Raw genomic sequence first — 7,922 nt, forward strand, 5'->3', positions numbered from 1 at the left:
TATACCGATAACGTATCTTTCGATTGTTCCAATACAAGTTATCTAGAAGGATATCGTTTGTTTTCGATTGTTCGCCAGGTTATCTTGTGAATCGTAACATAATACCGGCAGAGTTCACGCGTCATGGTTGCGGTATGTTACGTATTAAATGCCCTTCCAGCTTCCGCCGCCAAACCCCTGACACACTACTCTAAGCGCAATCATCATATTATTCCGTTAATCTTTGTCTCAGACGTTCACCAGTTCCGCCGGTGACAATAACCTCTATGCACACACACCATTCATCTATTATCATCAATAAACACGCAGCTTCGACAAATAACCCAATGCCGACGTTACGTTAATCCCGTTGATTACGTCCCACGACAGTCTGCAGTTCATTTAATATCGTTACTCTGAAATACACTGAAATTTAAAGGTTCCATCACAGAAAGCTTCACCAACAGCCATTCAAAGCAGAAGACAACTTCTGGCGTCGCACAAGTAGGCATGACCGTAACATTGGCTAAGAAATAATCAAGATAATATTCATATCTTCCGGTTGATCAAGAGAACGTTAATTGCTTATCAATCTGCTCGTCTTCATTCGCCAGTTCAGGATACGCAGGGAAGGTCGCCAGTCAGTCGCCCGTTCACCGGCAGTCATCGAAGACGATGTCGTCAATTAACGTAGTTCGAGACTTTCCATGCATCTTTCACCAACACCAATTCCACAGTGCCTGATCTTGTGTCTTTGGTACTTTGCTCAAATCCTTGAATCGCCGGCGTTCTCGACATGATGTAATGGTTTGTTGACGATATCAGTAGGGACGAATATCGCCCTTTCTTGCGACGACTCAAAAGCCTTAAAGGTCGATTTCACCAAGATTAACCGCAGTCTTCAGCGTTGATAACTACTCATTTCACCGTTTGGTCCACGCCAGAACAGCCCTAAAGTCAATGATCAGCAGTCGCCATCAAGAATCGAACAGTGTTGATAGTTCATTGTTCAATCAAATCACACGCAGTTGGTAGAAGATCGTTCGCCGCCGGCAAAACGACTTTGGTTATATTCGATCAGCAAGCTTGGTAATAATGTCGGTTAATACGTAGCGTGCGTACACGCGGTGAGTTGGTTAACCGGAGGTTTCGTTTCATATCAGTATTGTCGCGTCACTATATCTTCGTAAACAACATAACCAATAACGATGATTGTTGATGACTGAAGCTGTCCAGCGATGGACCAGGCAAAGGCGATGGATCACGGGTCCACGATGACCAATATCAATTCAGCGATGACCATTAACGAGCGGGACAGGCAACTCCAGTAATGAACAGTTACCAGCGAGCGGATCATTGTCCAGATGGGGATCATTTCACGAAAGGACCATCATCTCGCGACGGGTCATTAACAATTCAATGATGGATCATCATGTTCATGACGGAATCACAGAGTCCCGTGACGGACAGGCAACTCAATTAATGGATCATCATCTCGCGATGATAGGCAACTCCACTGGCGGATCGTCACCAGTGATGAGCCGGCAACTCATCGATGCAAATCATCCAGTAGATAATCACACAACCTACGACGGACAATTCAGCGATGATCATCAATAACCGCGATGGACAAAGTACCGAGGACTGGAAGTTAACCAGCGAGGACCAGCAGTCAGGACGGACAATAATCTGGTCTGAATATAATACCCTGACCAATTTCAGCCAATACACTCTGACCACCACAGATATGCCATCAATCACTGTTGGTTACATCCTGGTTCAATACAGATAAGGCAACACCGTAACTACTGGCCAATTGTCACACCCCAATCATCACAGATAAGTACAATCGTAACTACCAATAGTTGTCATATCTCCGGTTCACCACAGATGGCACACACCGTACTGGCCACAGGCGACACCCTCTGACCACAATGTTGTTACGTCTAATACCAAAGTTGTCACACTTCCATCCGAAGTTGTCACCTTCTGGTTACCAGTTATAACACTACTGGCTAAAGCCAGTTATAATTACTGCCATATCTCCACCACTTTCAGTTATCTCCAACCACTACATTCGAGTGGGTTAAAGTTCACGTTCTTTGCATAACACAGTCATACCATATATTCATAGTTAACAGCGCATTACTGAAAGGAATTGAAGTATCTATCATGAAAATCTGGAACATGAGAAAACTCAAGCAGCAACGCGGAGACAAAGTCAATGGTAGTAGCATGTGTTACATATAATAGCATATGGCAAAGATATAATAAAGATATGGTAAAGATATAATAGCGATATTATCAAAAGAAGGGCAGATATGGCACAGAATAGTTGAAGACATGGCAAAGATATGGGAAGAGGTATAAAAGATATACAGATACGGCAAAAGATATAATAAAGAGTTACGGCAAAGATATGTATTAAAGAAGCGGCAAAAGACATAATAAGACAGTTACAAAACAAAATATTACGGCAAGATAAAGGGTTGAAGAGTTGCGTCATATTACGGCAAAGATATGATGGCAAAAGATATATACGCTGGGCGTTATATCAAGGATACGACAAATTAGATACGGCAAAGATACAATAGCGATACGCAAAGATATAATACATGGCTATAATAAAGAAATACGACAAAGATAAAATAACAGATAGAATAGTTATTACGGCAAAAGATATAATACATTACAAAGATATAATAGTTATTACGGGCAAAAGATAAGTTACGCTGGCAAAGATATAATAGTTATGTTACGATAAAGATATAATACGAAAGACATGGCGTAATAAAGAGCTTAAGCAAAGAAGGGACAGTTATTAACAAGACATGGCAAAAGATATAATAAAGAGCTACGACGAAAAGATATAATACATTACGGCAAAGATATAACAGAACATGGCAAAAGATTCATTAAAGACATGACAAACATTGACATTAAAGATACGGCAAGACAGTACATGGCTAACAGATATTACGGCAAAGATAACAGACATGGCAAAAGATAGACAGGCAAAAAATATATCGAAGATTACGGGCAAAGCGTAATAATAAGACATGCCATTAAGGTCGATACGGCAACATATAATACATTAAGCAAAAGATACCGAAGAGTTGGCTAAGCACAGACATACGGCGTTATCATTATTGTTATTACGGCGTTGCCTTTATCACAGACAGCCTCGCCTCGCAGCAGGCCCACAGCGACGTGCGATCGACAGAAGCGCATGTGACAGAATGTCGCTGATCAATTGGTTCGCTGGCACCAGCGCGCAATAAGCGAGTCGGGCGTTCACAGATTGAATCAGCGCAATCACGCGATGATGTTCCGCCACCCACCGTCAATGGAATCGTCCCCGACCTCGTTCATTGAATCGGGTAACCCTCGAAACTTCGGCATCAGCGCATAAGTGCTGCTGGCGAACAACAACTCACAAATCGCCATCTTCAAAGTCGCCCAACAAAACCGTCGAATATTTCAGACGTCGAGATCCGATACGACGACATCTCGCTCTGGCCGACGACCGTTCATCAGGCGCCTCCAGACCGCATATCTTGCGCCGAGACCACAAAGTCACATTCGTCAAGTTAATCAGACGCCGACCACCGGCATCACATCCAGTTACCGGCTGCGACCGAAGCGTTCGTCGTCACGATAGCGCGTCATTCCACGCCGTTAGCATTATTAGCGAACACTTTGTTGTGTTATACCGTCAGTTATAAAGTACCGAACAATAATCGACGTACAGCGCCATCAATAGGTCATGTCAAAATCAGGTGCTGACCCAATAGTTAATAACAACATCAGGAAGCCAGACATCTTATCATATCAGGTAGTGACATATTGCCATATGTTCTCGATGTTGATACCGCCATTATCCCCCGAGAGGGCGTAAGTCCACGTCTTCCGTGCTTTACATTCACCGAAGCTCGATTATTCCCCGTTATCTTTATTCCATGGCCAGATTAACGAGAATTCTTCGATCAGCCGAAGGACGATGAATCCAGCCAGTCCATGAGGAAGCCAACCACCTGGAGTCAACCACCTTCAGCCGAAGATCTGTGTCTGCTCAGGCGAGTCAGGCCGTACCTGTCAAAATGCTCAGACGCATCATCAATTTGCTATCCGGTGACAAATTCCAGTCGTTTTAACCATTCGTCGACAGATCGCCCATAATGACAGTGGCGGTTCGATATGTCGCTGGTTAAAGGGTAAAGACAGAAATTGCGCTGCATCGGCCGGAAAGATTCAGAATCGCGAAACTACCGGATTGTTTCCACGACCGATATCGTTAACGGTCAGCGCCCGTTCACAAACAAGCCGATCACGCAGCCCCACGTTACGTAGACTCAAGATACAACACCAAAATATACACGTCTGCGCAGCGCGAAACCAGTTATCGAATGCTCCATCGATCAAGCGAATTACCCAATAAAGATAACGTGAAAAATGCCCTATTCGGAGATTCGAACAACATATCAGCGAAAAAGCATCGCACGACTTACATCAATACGCCGTCATTACCACGGCAAAATAATGTACAAAACCAATTCATTCGCAACTTCCTTATTCAAAGCCATTATAAGCCTTTTGCCTTAACAGAATAAGCTTTGCCATGCTCACCAGTTCATCCTGAATACTGAAGATTACACTTCGACTCAAAATGTTCATGACAGTATTTCATCATCGCACTTCGCCATAGTTAATCGTTTCATCGTCCGTACTATACCGTGCATGCGGCCGGTAAGCAGCAGTATTTAACAGCCATAGTGTAATGAACGTGCCGTCAACGCATCAGGGTTCAACCTATTGTCGTCGTACTTTATACCATTGCAGTTAACGCATACCGAATAAACCCATCGACGAAGTGGTTTCTGCAGGTATTCATAATTCAGTATCGGCGTCATCGGCAATATTTCGTCGCGTCGCATAACAGATAACAAATTCAACATAAAATAAGACGGGCACATAACGTTCGAATAGCAAGACAAATCTAAAAACCAATAAGCCGAAACCACATTAAAATACGACCTCATTCGTTCCACGCCATACAATAGCCATAGATCGCCAGCAAATCAAATAGCGTTCGTTGAGTTACCGGGGATCTGTTATTTCGTCGATTTGCGTTGTTTCGGCCGGCGAAGATCGTCTGGTATTTTAACCAACGATTGAAACAACTTCCACGATTCGCAGTAAGAATAAATACATTGAATGATGGTATTCTGCATATCGCATCAATTTACCGTCTCTCAACTTCGAGGATACAGTCACCAACCATCTAGTTACAAATTAAACCTGTTCCAATCATTCACACAAAGTTAACCAACTTCTCTTTAAAATCCAGCGACAATGCGAGCAGCAAAGACGATAAAAATACAAACATTTGCATGATACCGTATCCAATAAAGCCTGAATTTCGTTCACCGTTCATCAATAGTATAGAGCCACGATTGAATCGTTATTCGAAGTTGAAATCCCTTTCATCTTCAGGTTCGAAGATTAAAATATTCAAAGACCAGCAGGTTCAGTCATTGAATGCCGGCGGAAAGGTCAATCGCCGATCACAATAGGCCCGCCTAAACAGCTTTAAGAAATAGTAATTCCGTCTCACGGCCTGGGGATCATGTCTAAACATCTTTACAGTATTTCAGGTTCAGCCCAGGAACTTTGTTCCAGACAGTTTAAGAAGAGGTTCCAGGTTCAGACGTTCAGTACGTTGCCAAAATGGACGACAAGCCTGTTTAGATTCGACAAATTTAAACAAATGTCATACCTTAAAACCGTTTACAGCGTAGACGTTTCACAGCAGAGCGCCGACACTATTGAACAAACAGTAATTACTGCGCAGAATAACGTAATACATCTGCTGGGTCGAAAATCCGCAGCTTCGATGTTAAAGTCGTTTAGGTATTGTCTTCGATCATCCTGAACAGAATATACGACTTCAACAAAAGGGTAATAATATCACAAACAGTACAGCATGAGATAGTCAGGTCGAGCCGACATGGAATAAGCGATAGCGCTTCGTTTTTAGCAGAAACTTCTGACCAACAGCGAACAAACGTTAACATCCCACGTTTGTGATAGTAAGAATACAGTTAAAGAGCACCGCAGTTGAACATTCAACCTCGATTCAGCATTCGTGGCGTAATTATGTTCGCCTGTTGATCCGATCGCATCATGTACGTTAAAATATATTGTTGTCCTCGTTCCAGCTCTCATTGGCACACCGGTCATCGGAGTCAGTATATCGCAGCCTGAGTTGGTATTCATCAGGCATGCGCCCGGCATTAGCAAAACCACTCAGTTCACAGTACAGTAGCCGCACATATAATACGAGCGTATCGTTACGAGCGAATATTTCAGCACGACGCTAAATCAATTTCATTACTCACTTATTGATCGTCATACCATTACCGGGTCATATCCGGAATAAAGACAAACAAAGGGTCAATGATTGTTTTCGATGTGAACAGTTGACGGTGACGTTCAAGATTCCTCAGATACCTTTTGGCATTTATAGATCTACCGAAGGTTATCTATCAGTACTAACCAGGCATTCATCTATTGTATTTATATGTTCAATTCAGGTATCTATAGCAGTTCAACAAGGTTATCTAATAGGTCTCGTTTCGCATTACTCCATATAAGATGCCTGGCTGAGACTATATTAGATGCCTTGTTGAGACTATATAAGATGCCTGGTGGTTGAGACTATATAAGGTGCCTGGCTGAGACTATAATAGATGCCCGGTTGAGACTCATATTAGATGCCTAGTGGAGACTATATAAGATGCCAAAAGGTCTTGAGGATTGTATAACCAGAGTCTTGAACGTCACACGTCCATGTTCACATCAAGTTGAGTCGGTATTTTGTCTTTCCGTTCCTTTTTTTGTGTTTGGATATGACATTGGCAAATGCTTGACACCGGAGGTGAGTAGGAAATTCGGGCTTAACGTCAAAAGCTTGAGAACATTAGTCGCCCAGCTGACGACGCATTGGGTATGTAACGTGCGCTGCTTGAGAATATTTCGACTCATATGACGGCATTTATGTGTAGCCCACTGAGATACCATGCCGCAGCTGCTTGAATACCCCAAGCTCCAGACACATTATGTAGGGACTCCGAACGACTGGTCCCTTGTTGTGCCCATTAATGCCGAGAGGCAGGGACCAACAAGTACCATATTTAACGTATGACGCGGTCGGGGAATCGAACCCGCGACCTTCCGCTCTCGGGCGGACGCTCGAACCAAAACACCACGGAGGTGGTCTTGACAGTCAATGTACCCAGATAGTAAGTTGAATGAGGTTGGATGATAACTTCTTTTGCCGGAATTAATAGCAACATATTCATACCTATCACAAACATGGGATGTTGGCACGCACGTTTTCCCGTGTTGGTCAGTTTCTATAAAAGCAAGCGCTCATCTGTTGTCATACATTCCATGTCAACTCGACCTGGTTTATCGTCATGCTGTACTGTTTTGTGATGTGTACCGCTTATCTATTGTTGAAGTCGTATATTTCTATTTCAAGTTGGTCAGAAGACAACAATATTACCTAAACAGCTTTAAGCTTTATCAAACACGGATTTTCATTGCTTTAAAGATATATACATTATTCTGCACAATAATCCTGTTTTGTTTGTTCAATGGGTGTCGGCATCTGCTGCTGTGGCAATGTCTACACTGTAAACGAGTTTTAAAAGTATGACGTGGCCGTTTGTTTAAGTTGTCCAAATCTAAAACAAACTGTGTCCAGTTTTGTAGACAATATAGACATCGGGAAGACCTGGAATTACTAAAGCTGTCTTAAGACGCAAAGTTCCTGGGTTTAAGACTCGCTTAAAAGTTTAAGACGCTGGGTATAATCGTGAAGACCCGGAATTACTCTTCTTAAAGCTGTTTAAGGACGCTAAGTTCCTGGGTATAATCTG

Source organism: Haliotis rubra, unplaced genomic scaffold (assembly GCF_003918875.1).
Source record: "Haliotis rubra isolate DU_JTF1 unplaced genomic scaffold, ASM391887v1 Scf2055, whole genome shotgun sequence".
NCBI classification, from domain to species: domain Eukaryota; kingdom Metazoa; phylum Mollusca; class Gastropoda; order Lepetellida; family Haliotidae; genus Haliotis; species Haliotis rubra.